This window comes from Cyprinus carpio, chromosome B7, assembly GCF_018340385.1.
Source record: "Cyprinus carpio isolate SPL01 chromosome B7, ASM1834038v1, whole genome shotgun sequence".
Classification (NCBI taxonomy): domain Eukaryota; kingdom Metazoa; phylum Chordata; class Actinopteri; order Cypriniformes; family Cyprinidae; genus Cyprinus; species Cyprinus carpio.
The window spans coordinates 44,756,501-44,773,280 of NC_056603.1; the positions used below are offsets into that span (position 1 = coordinate 44,756,501).

Here is a 16,780-nt window from a genome sequence, read left to right on the forward strand (position 1 = left end):
GGCGACTGAAAAGATGGTGGTATAGCGTTACAGATGACAGGAAGGTTGTCATGGCTGCGGTGATACTGTTACAGTGAGGTTGTCATGGCAGCGGTGATACTGTTACAGTGAGGTTGTCAAGCAGCAGTGATACAGTTACAGTGAGGTTGTCATGGCAGCAGTGATACAGTTACAGTTAGGTTGTCACATCAGCAGTGATACTGTTACAGTGAGGTTGTCATGGCAGCGGTGATACAGTTGCAGTGAGGTTGTCAAGCAGCGGTCATGGCTGCGCAGTGAGGTTGTCATGGCAGCAGTGATACTGTTACAGTGAGGTTGTCAAGCAGCAGTGATACAGTTACAGTGAGGTTGTCATGGCAGCAGTGATACAGTTACAGTGAGGTTGTCACATCAGCAGTGATACTGTTACAGTGAGGTTGTCATGGCAGCAGTGATACTGTTACAGTGAGGTTGTCAAGCAGCAGTGATACAGTACAGAGGTACAGTTGGAAGGTACAGTTGCAATGAGGTTGTCATGGCAGCGGTTATACAGTTACAGTGAGGTTGTCACAGCAGCTGTGATATAGGGAAGGTACATTGTTGTCATGGCAGCAGTGATACAGTTACAGTTAGGTTGTCACATCAGCAGTGATACTGTTACAGTGAGGTTGTCATGGCAGCAGTGATACTGTTACAGTGAGGTTGTCATGGCAGCGGTGATACAGTTGCAGTGAGGTTGTCATGGCAGCAGTGGTACTGTTATAGTTAGGTTGTCACAGCAGCAGTGATACTGTTACAATGAGGTTGGTGTTACAGTTACAGTGAGGCTGTCATGGCAGTGGTGATAAAGGGGAGGTACAGTTGCAAAGAGGTTGTCATGGTAGCGGTGATACTGTTAGAGTGAGGTTGTCACAGCAGCAGTGATACAGTTGCAATGTGAGGTTGTCAGACAGGTAGTAGTGATAAAGGGAAGGTACAGTTGCAATGAGGTTGTCATGGAGACAGGTAGTAGTGATAAAGGGAAGGTACAGTTGCAATGAGGGTTGCACAGCAGACAGGTGTGATATAGGGAAGGTACAGTTGCAATGATTTGCATTGTTACAGTGAGGTTGTCACATAGGGCAGCGATTTGCATGAGGTAAATGGCAGCGATGATGTCATTCACTCTGTGACTGTGATAGAGGATGGAGTGGAGCTGTAGAGAGTCTTTCTCCATGACTCCATCACTAATGCAGAAGAGATTGAGTTCTTGTCCAGCACAGGTTTGAGTGGGTCAGGTTGTCTTTCTTCCTGATAATGAAGTCTAATCAAATCATCTCTCTCTACAGTGGAATGTGTCTCCTGTTCTCCTCCTGGATGTCTAGTAAGTCACTTACAGTCAGGCGTTCATCCTCTTCTCATCGCTCACTAATGAACTACTAAAGTGCTCACTGAGCACACGCATATGAAGCACGGGGTGGGAGGGGGGGTCCTTCCTGGTGTCCAGTGTTCCTGGTGTTACTGCAGCAAGAGAGAAATGACACAGATTGGCAGAAAGGAGACAAACTAGTGTTGGCAGAGAGGCAGACGTTCTGTCTCACGATCATAATGTGTATACCTTCTCTTCTAAACCTCAACTGTACACACTTCTTATTCACAAGGCTGTGAACATCTTAATTAGATGTTGTTTAATCTAAGAAAGAGAGGGCAGATGCAGAATAGAAAATCCTGTGCTGCAACACCCTAGCAACATTTGTTATTAAAACATAGCAACATCTAAATATGTGTTTTTAACACATTGTTATGCAGTTGCTAGGGTGTTGTGCATGGTTTCTAGATTGTTGCTAAGCCATGGCTAGATGGATAATAATTCAGAATGATGTTTAAAAACTTCAAAACAACATCCTAGTGACAACGGAGAACACCCTAGAACTACATTGCCACATCACTCACTTCTTCAGGTGACGTGCTGATCTAGATCCCAGCTCAATCATCTGGAGAGCTGGTGTTTCTGCAGCACATATCTCCACCTGTCTCTTATCTCGTGTAATTAAGCCATTTTGGTGGTTAAATTCAGTTTTGTGATGGTAAAGGAGCGTCGTCTGGAAGCAGGAAGGATTGAGAGTCGGTGCAGGATCACAGGCAGATCTTCATTCTGACAGCAGAGCAGATCAGATCCGCCGCTCACCGGCAGACGAAAGCCGGCGCTGATGAATACTGCGAGTCTCTCAGAACTTTGTTATTTTTACCTGTCAGCTGTGTATCGCTGTGTTTCATTTGAGTCAGTTTCCGAGATTCTGATGGCTGCTTCCTGCCCGCACAACGTCAACTTCTGCAGCACTGTCACGCGTGTGTGTGTGCGCGTACATCCATCAGGTCCTTGTTAGCCGCTTTCCCACATCAGTTTGGAGCTTGGAAACTTTGCTCTGGCTGTTTTGAGTTGTTTTGTAGAGTTCATGTCCTGATTGGTGTTTGACTGTCAGAGGAATCATATCTTGCTCAGAATCTTGTCTCACTTTTGACTGTTGTCATGAGGTCTGGTCCACTTTTCAGTTTTATTGAGCTACACTACAGCACTCACACACACTATGACAGATTTCAGACCTGTTTGAAGGTCTGATCCATTGAACACAATTTTGTGAAAATGAGTGTTTGAAATCCATCAGCAATGAGCAACAGCCAATGAGACTGCGAGAGCGTGAGAGCGGAGCCAGGCATTGGTCGCCTGACTGACATGCAAATGACTGACCACAGTTTGTTTTGTTTTATCTGCTTTTTACAGACACATTTGCTGCTGTTTTTGTCCCACGACTGTTTTTAAAGCCTTAATTTGTTTATTCATTCGTTTGTTCCTTTGTTTGTTTATACTGGGATATATTAAATATTTTAGAGAAACATACTTTTTCATGAATGCATTTTGTTTGTGTAAACTTATGACTGGAAAATAACAAAAATCAGGCTTGATTTTCACTTTCCTAATGTTTGTAACTGTTGCAAACCTAATATATAATGTATGCAAAATAAAACAGCTCATAGAATATTTAGTTTGAGCTTCTGAGGTTATGAATCAACACTTTCTTAAGCACTTCTTTGCACTGACAAAAATGAAGAAAATGTAGATGTTTGTTGTTCCAACAGTGCTGCAGTGCTCTGACCTCAGATCAGTTCTGCTCGCACTGTTGTTCTGTCATTGAGATTCCAGTATTCAATCTTCCAGAGATGCATCTTCAGGCTTGTGTTCTGTTGTGGTCATAAACTGTAAACCAGCAGGATTTGATCAGATTTACACTTACAGTGTATGTACAGTATATTTAGCATATGAGTGTAGATCGTATTCAGTCTTTCAGCACAGTGATAGTCTGTTGGAGCATAGAATATACTAAAAGGAAAACAATGTAAACAGACTCATAAATTCAAATGCGTTTAATTTGAAAAGTGTCTCAGTCTGTAAAGATGTGGCTAGTTTAGTGTGTGTGTGTGTGTGTGTGTGTGTGTGTGTGTGTGTGTGTGTGTTGGTTTGGTTTGATGGATGTCAGTGAGCTGTTTGAGGCCAGTAGCTGAAAGTTTTGTTGACCAAAAAAATGTGACTGTGATGTTAATTAAACAGAACAAAAATGACATACTTGATTAATATTCTGCTGTAGCACGCAACGCTAAAAGAGAATTTTGATGTATTAGTACACACACACACACACACACACACACACACACACACGGGTTGGAGTCAGTGATTTTCTCCAGTGGCTCCAGTGTGTCCAGTCATTGATTAGACGTGATCAATTATTAATCAAGCTGCTTAAAGGAACTGCTTAGTTTCACACTTCTAAACATAAATCAGTGTGGAGTCCCCATTATCCATCATGGGAAATATATAGTAATATTATTACAGATTTTTTTTGTTGTTGTTGTTCTTTTGTTTTGTTTTATATAGTAATACTATTACAGTTTTTTTTTTTTTTTTTTTTTTTGTTTTTTTTTGTTGTTGTTGTTCTTTTGTTTTGTTCGTTGCCTCTTTTTTTTTCTTCCAAAACGTTACACGCAAATATTGCACACACAAAATGCCTCATATCTCTTGCACAATGAAGCACTGCATTCAAAACATCACAAACACATCTCAAAAGCAAACATTTGCAAACACCTTTGCCATAATATTAATTTCTGTTTTTTTGTGTGTGTGTGCGTGTTACATAGATAATTGAGTGTTTTGCAAAAAGTGTTTTATGAAATTGAAAACTGAGTCAAAGGCTGAGAATAAGTGTATGGTTTTTGCAGATTTAGTGTGTGCTTCTGCTGTTTGAGTGTCAGCTTTCAGAAACTGATTTAGTAAAGATTTTGTGTGTAAGCAGATGAAAAAAACTAACTGTAATATAAGTAATATTTTCCTACCTTTGGCCCAGAGTACTGGACTATAATTATTATAGACATTTAGGTTTATAGGACAATATAAGGTTTAGTGACCAATAAATAGGAAGGTTTAATTAATTAAACCTTTACTTTTTACCCATAAAAACGTGTAAAGTATCAATAATTATTGCTACTAAACCTAAGTGTAGCAATGGAAAGCACTGCATTAGTTTAATCCAGTCACAGTATGTCTTTTTTCTTCTTTTTCTTCTTTTCTGTTTCATGGACTTTTAGTTTGTTTCGCTTTGTTTCCCTAAGTTTTCTTCCAGTTTCCTTTGTTCCTTCAATTAGTGCCACAATTAGATCCCTTTCATTATTGCTTGACAAGCCATGACAGAACACAATACTTGCCAATAATATGGATCTAGCATTTGTTCAAATCCTCCTCCTCGATCAGGGAAACCATTTACACTACAGAAAGAGAATTGCATTATTTTTTTTTTGCATTGTACTATTGTAGGGGGTATTTTGAATTTGGACTGCATTTAATCTGCTGGCTGTGAGAAATTCATATACTGCACTTTAAGCTTTTATTTTGACGGAAACGGCAGTAGAGCTTTTATTTTGAAGGAAAACTCCAGCTTCAGTGAAAACAGGCTTACGAAAACTCGTCTCACTACAAATCTAGTGAAATGCTGTAATCATCTGCTGTGAAAATAAAGCATAACTGGTGGCCTTTGCGTTCCCAAATGCATGCTAAACGCACAGCATGTGCAATAAACAAGTTCACTGCATTCATTCAGTGTGAGCAGAGCCGTTCTGAGGCGCGGAAAACACATCATCACGAGCTGATCACATGAATGACGTGTCCACTTTGCTTTGAAACATGCAGCTCAAAAACACTTGATGATGGAATTAAACCATATTGTGCTTTCAGTTTTTGTTTGTTTGACAGATACTGTGCCAAAGCATAATAGTGCAAATCAAAACTTTAAAGACATTTTATGTTAGAATAAGAAGTTTTAATATATTTTAAAAACTACACTTTTTGCCCAGAAGACCTATCATTTCATATTGTTGTGTGATCACAATAATATCGAGACAGTTTTGCTATCGTGATATCACGATATTGATAATACCATTACATCCCTGAGCCCATGCCCACCACAGACTTGAAACAAGAGCCTAACCTGGAGATGGAGCCAGAGCCTGCCATGATGACCACCCCAGAGCTAAAGCCCACCTTCATGTCCATCGGGGAGCCCAGTGCTGTGAAATGCCTCATCAATCTGGATGACCCAGAGCCGATTCCCACCCTTGTCCCTGTCCTCTAACCTCTTCCTCCTCTTTGGCCCCATCCAGCTGTCTAGCTGTTTCCATTGGGAGTCCTTCCTTCCCCAACGGTCCCATCCAGCCTCCAAGCTGGTCCTGTCTAGCTGCGAAGTTCCTTCGTCACAGCTGGCTCCATCCTGTTCCCACACTGCCTCAAGAAAGCATCCAGACCCCGCCTTCCTCACTGGTCCCATCCAGCACCACAGCTCCTCCTTCCCCACTGGCTCCGTTGAGCTCCTCAGCTCCTCTTTGGGCTTCCCAGTCCACAGCTCAACTCAGGTGCTCAGATTCCTCCGCTTCACCTCAGTCCTCCAAGCCCTGCATCCCACCTTGGTTTGTTGACTCATCCTTCCCACCTTGGCTCCACACTCGCTCGTCTCCCTCATGGACTGTCATCCCAAGTCTCTGCTGGGATCTCTCATCCCTTCAGCTCCTGGTTTCACTATGGGCTGTACCTCAACCCTCCACCCCTTTGACTTCACCGGGCTCAACTGCACTCTTCTGAGTCCCTGGCTTCACCTCGGTCCCACAAGCTTGCAGCTCATCCTTGGTTATCCCGACCTTCTGTGTCACCCTGGGTCTCCGGCTCCTCTGTTCTGCCTGGGGCTCCATTTCTCCCAACTCCAGCTCAGTCTGAGGTGGTTCTGCCTGCACTGACCACTGAGGCTCCACTCTGGCTCCTTCCTCCAGCGGCTCCTCCGTCACTGGCTCATCCGTGCTCTCTTCCACCACCATCAGCTCAGTGGACTGTTCCAGCTGGGGGTCCTAGCCTCCTTCCCGCCCCACTCCCCCATGGTCACCCCACTCCGTCCTCCTTTCCACCGGTCAGGTGTTGTGACAGGAGGCACCTGCTGGGATGGGGTGTACTATTACAGTTTTGCTCTGTTTTATGGACTTTTAGTTTGTTTTACATTGTTTTACTATGTGTTGTCCTTTTTTTATTCCCACTGCTCATTTGTCGTCATTGTTACCTGTTATGTCTGTTTCTAGTTTCAAGTCAAGTCACCTTTATTTATATAGTGCTTTATACAGATTGTGTCAAAGCAGCTTTACAGTATTAAACAGGAAAATAGTGTATCAATAAAGCAAGAGAACAATAGTAAACACTCAATGTTTCAGTTCATCGATTCAGTTTCATTATCTCCCTGTACAGATTTTGTCCTCAGTTTGTTCAGCTCCTTGTCTTGTTTTCACTTACCATTATGTTTGTTTCCCTGTAGATTTTCTTTGTTGTTTTGGTCTAATATTATTAAAAGTGCTGCAGTTAGATCCCTGATATACCATGATACAAGACCTACCAGTAATATAGATCTGTTTCAGTTTGTTTTCTAATAAATCACATATCACAATAAGTACTGATGTGTGATTTGTTGTTGTTAAATAATAATAATAATAATAATAATAATAATAATAATAATAATAATAATAATAATAAAACTCATGACATTTCTCTTTCAAAACATGTGCTGTGTCACATTCCTAAATATTTTGGGTTTGAGTGTGTAAAAATGTCTAAACAAATGTCTAAAAAAAAAAACCTTTTATAATAGTGTTACATAATAGTGTTGAGGATAGAGTGGAACATAAGGTGATTTGATAAGAGAAGGCATTACAGAACAAATCTACAAAGTGAAAATAGCATTTGGGGAGAATTGTATTAAATTAAATGTCAAATTGGCAATTAAGTTTTTTCTTCTTTTTTTAATGAAATAACTTTACAGGTAAGTTTGTTTTGTGAAATGCTGTGACTGAGTTGAGTGGCGTGTTAATTAGTAGTAAATCATATGGCAGTGATGACTGAACACTTTTATTGTTCCTCTGGCCCTTCACAAGTGAATAAGGACATTATTGAGTCTATTTGGGCCAGTTTTGCTTTTGATGACAAGTTGTTAGTTGAGTTTGTTTTTAATGAGGCAAATTTTTGCAATTTCATCCCCACAAGTATAGCTGGATCACAACCACACACACACACACACACACACAAACAAACACATGCACGCACGCACGCACACACACACATGCAAACACACACTCACACATGCACACACACACACACACACACATGCACACAAACACACTCACACACTCACGCACACACACACACACACATGCACACACACACTGTCACACACAGACACACACACATGTACACACAAACACACACATGTACACACAAACACACATGCACACACACAAACACATGTACACGCAAACACACCATGCAAACACACACACAGACACACACACACACAGGTGAAACGCACACACACAGACAGCAGCAGGAAGTGAGTCTGGCTGTGAATCACAGGCCTTTTCCTCCACAGACGTTTATTAATGTTGATAGTCTGACTTGAATTTCGAGCTGATTCTTTTTGCTTACGTGTTTTTCCAGCAGTTCTGAGAGGGGAAATATAATCGTTATGTTTACCTCGTCTCATTTGGATAATGTGTCATTCATATAAATGCTAAGCTCAGGGAGTTACGGCAGGATTTCGGCGTCTCTGTATTAATGTTTGATCCATTTCTTACTGTGTTTATGAAGTTCTGTGCGATTTCAAACATGATGCAAATGAACACCAGCAGAATATTAGACTTGAAACTGTCTATTTATTCTCTCTCTCTCTCTCTCTCTCTCTCTCTCTCTCTCTCTCTCTGTATGTTTATTGTGGTTTGGACTCGGTCCAGCAGCCATCTTGGCTCTATAGCGTTAAAGGCAGCTGGTTTAGTTAACGGTCCGCTGGTCAGGTTAAAGTGAAACATGCACTGAGGGAATGCTCCTGTCACATGCTAATTGAAACACAATCAGAGCAGACGTGTGTTTAACCGGCTCTAGATGAGACGCGACTCTAAACAGAGCTGAGCGTAACGTGACTGCTATCAGTTTATTGCTCTGACGTAATACAGCGGCTTCAATAATCACATTACAGTTGCACTGAATACATAATAATACTAATTTTGTTATACAGAACAAAAGTAAAATCGCAATACTAATATTTATGTATGAATTTATGCTTTCTAAAACGATACATCATTGAGCTTTCATTTTGTCTGAAAACCAATTTCAAATATGTGTTATAGTGTGATGCTAAAAACACCAGACCACGAGCGGCTCATGTGAAAATGAACACAGTGCTGTGTTTCACTCAGAGCTCAGATTACTTTCTGATTTGATAATTGTACTAATGCATTCTCTCTGATCTCATATCTCTTGTCTGCTCTGCACACAGTTTGATTTACATTTATTATTATTATTATTATTATTATTATTATTATTACTCCATGTAGCCTATCTGTACCTGTTTGTGTAGCTCATGCATTTCACTTTCAAGTTACTTTCAGTGCAGGAACAGCTTTTACCTTATCATTCTAGGCTAGCAATATTAGGAGAAGTATTTAAAGAATCTGATAAATGCATTTAAAAAAAAAAAGAAAAAAAGAAAAGAAAAATAGCCAAATCAGATCATTGTTATTTGAACTGGATTGAATTGCATATCAAATAAAACTATCCAGACTTTGCAAAACTTTACAAAATCCATTGAACTGTAAATCACACTGATTTAATGGTAGATCAAAGATTAACATCGTTAATTAGAAATACATTCATAATAAATGTAAAGACTGATTGGATTACTGTTCAGGGAGATTAATAGGTTAATTAGATTAATAAGTGATTTTTAGAAAAGTTAATCAATAATCAGTAACAGTATACAGGATCATTTCTAGATTGTTCTTCGTGTATGGGTGATTTATTTATGAAATATTGTAAAATAACTATTTAAGTTCATATGACAGTTTGATAGCAAGTTTCCCCTATAGACATGTATTTTTCCTCTATAACTTAATTTGAGTTATTTCAGTGAATGGTTGTTGATGAATGCTCAGTGGGGTGTGTGTGTGTGTGTGTGTGTGTGTGTGTGTGTGTGTGTGTGTGTGTTAAACAAGTTTGTTTGATGTATTCTGTGTGAATATACAGACACGTGCTGGGGTTCTCTGCAGGTGTTTGTTTGGAGGTCATGGGTAAAATAATTCAGAAAGGAGCTTCACATGAAGGTGAGAATGAGAAATGAGGATTTTCTTCCGTTCTTTTGACCGTGTTTTTTTAGGGGATAATCTGATTATGGAATCTTTGTTCTTGAGCTCCAGTGTCTCTGCGGATCCTTCAAACACAAGTGACATGAAGAGAAATCTCACATTTATTTCCACGAGCACCTGAATGAATACATATTACCCTCTCTTTCACACACAGATTGAATTTGAGCAAGACTTTTTCACTGGCTATTTTTGCTATCATAACAGTAATGACCCTTAAAAGACGGCTGAACTCCACGTGAGTGTGTGACGGATTCTCTCTCAGGGTGTCAGTACGGTGAAGCTGCTCTCTGGCCTTCTTACATAATGAGTCTGGAGTGACCTATTAAATATCAGTTCACACAAACACATCGACTCGCTCTCATTGTGCTTCAGTCTCGTTTCCTCCTGCTGTCGTTCTGTAGAAATGAACGGTGGCATCTCAAAATGAGACATAAATCGAGCTCAAAATGAATAGTTAGAGCAATGAAAGTCTCCCAGAGACTCTGACAAATATTAATGTAACTTGAGCAAACGTCGAGACAGAGAGAAAGATAAATGAGGTTTTGTGGGTTTAGGAGGGTTTGTGTTCTTACAGGCCGTGGTCATTATTTATAATATTCCCTTGTTTACTTGCTCATTGACTGATTTTTTTTTCTCTCTCCCTTCTCTCTTCATTTGCTTGCAGATGTGACCAAGAGTTTTCAGAAAGGTAAGACACGCGCTTTCTCTTATATTCGTTCTGATGCGTGAATGACATCAGTGTTAAACACTATGTGCTGTTGAGTTCTGTGCATAAGTCACATTATCAGTGTTTTATTATTATTATTATTATTATTATTATTATTATTATTTATTTTTTTCTTTCAAATGGTGCCCCTCAACAATGACTATACTTTTAAAAATGTGGACTGTTTAAAAACACACACCTGTTATGTTCAGGTCAAAAATGACCCGTATAGACTTCAGTGTGAAATAGAATAAAATATATTTATATTTATAACTACTATAATTAAAAATAAAATAAAATAAAATACAGTGTATATTTAGAAAAAAAAAACCCTTCTATAAGGGGTTAGAAATCCATGAAAACTTCCTATCATTACTGAAAAACCAATGTGTGTTTGTGTGTGTGTGTGCGCGCGCACGAGTGTGTATGTGTGTGTGAGAGAGTGCGTGTGTGTGTGTGTGTGTGTGTGTGTGTGTGTGTGTGTGTGCAATCCCATGTGAGACAAACACAAACTCTTTTCTTTCCCTGCTGAAGTGCCTCAAATGTGAATTTTATTGAAATGTAAATTTAGCTCACCACAAGAGACAATGTACAAAATAATTATTATAAATAATAAATTGCAAATTACATTTTCCCAATAAAATATGGGCTGGAAAATACAGGTTAATAATCAAAAGAATGATTTCTCATGGGAGTATTTGGATATTTGGGAACATTGAAGAAATAATCTTTGATGCATCAGGGATGGATGCAGTGTCTCACATTACAAACAAAAGCACTTCTGCTCTGTGCAATATTTACACGTGCCTGCAGTAAGAGGTCTGTGTGAACACACTCTGCAGCCATCACGCCTGGCTGAGCAGGAAGTCTGGAGTGACTGTGGGGTCATGGGACAGATCGGGCCAGAGATACTCCCCACCTCTAGAGCCCCTTTGTGTTCCAGTTACTCAGCTATCCACAAAAAAATCAATCTGCAAACTTTCTCCAACCACCATTACGGATCCGGATCAGTGACCTATTTACAGCTCAACACCTGCTGGAAACAAAATGGTGCCGAAGTTTCCAGAGAGCGCAGAGGGGAATCTGTGTGTGTGTGTGTGTGTGTGTGTGTGTGTGTGTGTGTGTGTGTGTGTGTGTGTGTGTGTGTGTGTGTTTGGAAACCGAGCCAGGAGAGGAGAGGAGAGGAGAGGAGAGGAGATGAGAGGAGAGGAGAGGGCAGTGAAACCCCTGGATGAAGTGAATAATAAGGGCCCTGGGGAGAAGAACAGATGGACGTTTAGAGAACGGGAGAGAGAAGAGAAAGAATGAGAGGGAAGATTGTCAGACATGATGCCAAGACTCTGTAGGGGACACACTCATACTCAATGCTCATTAAAGCTGCAGGATTCTGAAGTTTGGTGGGAATTTCAGGTTACAATTACATCATATTATGTATTGTTTTCATCATTTTTAGAATACTAGACTAGATCGAGTAGATGAGCAGCACTGTGAATTCACAAAGACAAAAGGAAAAGGATTTGTCTGTGTTAGGTGGCTCATTTTCCTTTGGCACAGGTAATTCTGTTTTAAAATCAGACCTGATTATTTTCTATTCTTGATTCTATTCTATTCTGAGATCAGATCCGAAATGATTCTATTGTGAAATCAGACCTGATCTGATTCTGTTGAGATCAGATCTGATGAGGTCAGACCTGAGGTGTTATAAATCAGACCTTAGGTGATTGTATCCAGAGACCAGACACAAACAGATTTTTGTTCTGAGATCAGACCTGAGATTATTCTATTTTGAGTTCAGACCTGATTTCTTATAAGATCAGACTTGAGGTGATTCTATTCTGAGATCAGACCAGAGATGCTTCTATTCTGAGATCAGACCTGAGATGATTCTGTTGAGATCAGACCTGAGCAGATTCTGTTCTGGGAGTTTAGACTCAAGCTGATTCTAACCTGAGATCAGACCCAAGGTGATATGAGATCAGATGTGAGGTAATTCTATTCTCAAACCAGACATGAGCTGATTTTGTTGAGATCAGATCTGAGGTTATTCTGTTCTGTTCTGAAATCAGACCTGAACTGATTCTGTTCTAAGATCAGACCTGAGATGAATCTGTTCTGAGATCAGAACATAAATGGCATTTTTTTTTGTCTGATAACAGACCTGAGATTATTATTTTTATATCAGACCTGACATTATTCTTTTCTAATATCAGACCTGAGGTGATTCTATTCTGATATCAGACCTTACCTGATTCTGTTCTGATATCAGACCTGATGTTATTCTTTTCTAGGATCAGATCCAGGCTGATTTTGTTCTAATATTGAACTGAGCTGATTCTATTCTGAGATCAGACACAAGGTGATATTATATCAGACCTGAGCTGATTCTGTTCTGAGATCAGACCCGAAATGTTTCTATTCTGAGATCAGACCTGATGTGTTATAAGATCAGAGCTGAGATAATTCTATTCTGAGATAAGACCCAAGCAGATTCTGTTCTGAGTTCATACCTGAGGTGATTCTGTTCTGTTCTGAGGTCAGATCCGGGTTTATTTTGTTCTAATATTGGACTGAGTTGATTCTATTCTGAGATCAGAGCCAAAGTGAAATGAGATCAGACCTGAGCTGATTATATTGAGATCAGACATGAGGTTATTCCATTCTGAAATCAGACCCAAGCTGATTCTGTTCTGATATCAGACCTGAGCTGATGCTGGTGATGCTAGCACCATGCTCTAGAGTTTGAGCTACATAAATCAGGAAGCTCTGCTGTGATTTAATATCTGAGGTGGTTTCTCTTCTGGTATCAGCCCTGAGGTGTTTCTGACAGTGTGTCTCCAGCAGGCGGATTGTGTGAGTTATCATCACATTATTGGAGTATAAATTTGATTTCAAACTAAAATCTCTGAAATATCTGTTTGCCCAGATTGAGGGAGACACTGATCATAAATTACTACTTTGATATGAGAAATTTCACAGGATTTGATTAGACACTTAAAAGAGCACAGAATCCAAATATTTCAACCTGCTTATTGTGAAAATATCCTGTAGTTCAGTTTTCACAACAAAGCTAGAGAGAGAGAGAGAGAGAGAGAGAGAGAGGAAGTTATTCTGTAGCATAATAAATGCTCGACTATTAGACTTCATCACCACACACAATGCACTGAGCAGAAGTCAAATTGGATTTTTACCAAATTACCGTACATCTGACCACATCTATACATTACATAATCTAATTGAAAAACATGTTAACCAAGATAAAGGTAAAATATATGCATGCTTTATTGACTTTAAAAAAAAGTTTTTGACTCAATTTGGCACCAAGGACTATTTTACAAACTTATTGAAAGCGGCATAGGAGGTAAAAGTCGTGGCCTAATGGTTAGAGAGTTTGACTCCTAACCCTAAGGTTGTGGGTTCGAGTCTCAGGCCGGCAATACCGCGGCTTAGGTGCCCTTGAGCAAGGCACCAACCCCCAACTGCTCCCCACAGCATAAATGGCTGCCCACTGCTGTGTGTGTGTGTTCATGGTGTGTGTATGAAGAAACTGAGAAGCACGCTGACCAGATACAGACTCAGTGGACACAAGCTGATGATAGAGATGGGCAGATATTGTGTTCACACTGTGATCTGAATCAGATGGAAACAGAACTGCACTTGCTCCAAATACACAGATATACGGACAGTGTTCTGTGATCAAATACAGCAGATCCATCAGACATTTAAAACTCTCTCAGACCAGGAGAAACTGTGCTATCTGTGAGGAGAACACAAGAACTGCTGTGTGTTTGCTGCTCAATATGTGTCTGTCTGTCACCAGAGAAGAGAAAACACTCCACCTGCCCTGATCTGATGTTTCCAGCACATGTAGATTATGTTATGCCATATTACTCTATTATATTACTTAGATGTGTATATATATATATATATCTTATTTTATTTTATTTCTAACTTATACACTTACACACACTAATTCATTTTGCACTACATGCTTAATACTTTTTATATATTTTTATTATTACTATTATTCTTTTTCTTTCTGTTAATACATATGTGCACTATTTATAAGCAGCCCAGCTGCAACTGCTTAAGCAATACAAATGTACAGTGTTTGTAATGCCAGTAAAGCTCACCTAAATTGAAATTGAAAAATGAGAGAGAGAGAGAGAGAGAGAGAGAGAGAGACCAAAAATACAGAAATAAATAAATAAATATATATATATATATATATATATATATATATATATATATGTGTGAAATTGATGATGATGGCTCTCTTAAGGTTTATGTTTGAATGTAATATATATATAGTATATATATATATATATATATATATATATATATTACATTCAAACATAAACCTTAAGAGAGCCATCATCATCAATTTCACAAATACATTGATTTACTCCCCATACATTACTTAAAGTTTCTAAATCTTCCAACAAGTGATAAAATGCATATTCTATTTTCAATCTTAATTTGATTAAACCATTTCAAATTAACACAGCATCAGTTGACCCCACACCACTAAGTTTACTTTTACGTGACAACCATATTTCCATTTTAGCTGGTCTAAACAAAAATATTATTAAAATGTGAACTTGTTTTCTATTCCAGCAATATTTGGGTCCATAAATGAAAGACATCATAACAAAAATCTCCCCAAAGTTTGACACCATTCCTCTATTTGAGCAAACAACTGCTGTAGTCTCTTACATTGACGAAATAAGTGAAAAACTGTCTCTGTTGCTCCACAAAAAGGACACCCTTCCCCTACCTGTGGATTGTTTAGATGTTTGTAGCTATTATACCATGCACAATCCTCCACTGAAGGTCTCCAGAGCTTTTCTCACTTAGAGGCTTGTACAAGGTCCTCCAGCATCTAATCCAAAAAGATCCTGCCCTTTAGACTCCTTAAGTCCTTCCAAGGAACGTAGATGTGATGCCTTGATACACACCATATTCAGCATTCGTTTAAGTCCAAGGTAAGGAGTTCTGCAAGTAAGCAAACTCCCCTTTAGTTCCTGAAATTCATCAACAGCAAATGCAATTTCAAGCCCTGGGAAAGAAAGTTCCTTATTATCATCCATTTGATTCAAAACAGATATATAGTCCTTTGGTAATAATTCAGCAAGACTTTTCAAGAACCTTTGTGCCAGTCGAATTGACCTGACACCCAACTTCGTAGCCAGTCTCTCAGCCGACATCCATCCTTCTGTTGTGACTAGATCTCCAATTTTGAGAATTCCTGCATTCCTCAAAGCGTTCCTCACACATTGTGATTGTAATATTTCCATATCCATCACAGGGTTAAACAACAACGGTTCTTCTTTGGCCCAAAGTCCTTCAGCTCCATTTAGTTCCCTTGAAATATTAAAAATTCTCCATGCTTTCATCATCGAGTAATACAAAGGTGTCAAACCAGATAAATCAAGGTTTTGGGTATCCATGAGAAAAAGATGTCGGTCTAGCCCCATCTTCCCTGCTTTTTTCAAAAGAGCACAGGCTACTTCAGACCAACTTATCTTATCTCCATAAAGGAGTCTTTTAGCTGTCTGGAGTCTAAATGCCATTAGCTTGCTTTTGGTGTCCACCAATCCTTGTCCTCCTTCTTGTCTGGGTAGAAACAATACTGGAGCTTTAAGCCAGTGTTGGTCGGACCAAAAAGAATTAATTAAATACTTTTGAATGACTTTCACCTATTCTTCAGGAGGTTCTAAAATAGTCATTTTATACCATAAAGAAGAAGCAACAAGGTTGTTGCAAACAAGTACCATTCCCCTGTAGGATAACTGGGGTAGCAGCCATTGCCAGCGAGACAACCGAGCACACACTTTCTCCACAAGCCCCTCCCAATTCTGTATTCTATACTCTTCCTTTCCTAAATAGACCCCTAAATATTTAAAACCAGATCTTCCCCACTGCAGTTTATCTGGAAGCAAAGGTCTCTTATGTTCTACACCACACCACAGGGCATCACTTTTTTCCCCAGTTTACTTTGCCAGATGAAGCGTTGTTATAACACTCCAAGACTCTTTTCAGTATCTGAACATCTTTATCATGTCTTATAATGACTGTAATGTCATCAGCATATGCTGAAACTTTTACATTTATATTTAAATTTGGAGCAATCTGCAAGCCCATTAGCTCTTTCCTCCATTTACAAAGAAGAGGTTCAATAGCAAAAGTATAGCGCTGCCCTGAAATTTGACAACCCTGTCTTATACCCCTCTGCACTTTAACAGCGACACTAAGACCACCTGCCATTTTATCATACACATTGCATCTTTATAAAGTAACTTTACCATTGAAATAAAATTATCACCAAACCCAAAAGCCTTCATGACACTG

At 39.3% G+C, this 16,780-nt stretch overlaps 1 protein-coding gene across 42 annotated transcripts in view; it reads left to right on the forward strand.

Annotated features, from left to right (window-relative positions):
- LOC109099286 (receptor-type tyrosine-protein phosphatase delta-like) overlaps nt 1-16,780 on the forward strand; it is a 310,570-nt gene that overhangs the window by 45,821 nt on the left and 247,969 nt on the right. For all 42 annotated transcript variants that reach the window (XM_042728811.1, XM_042728810.1, XM_042728817.1 and 39 more), the window contains exon 3: nt 10,391-10,414. The gene's annotated coding sequence lies outside the window, so the exon portion shown is untranslated. The remainder of the gene's footprint in view (nt 1-10,390; nt 10,415-16,780) is intronic.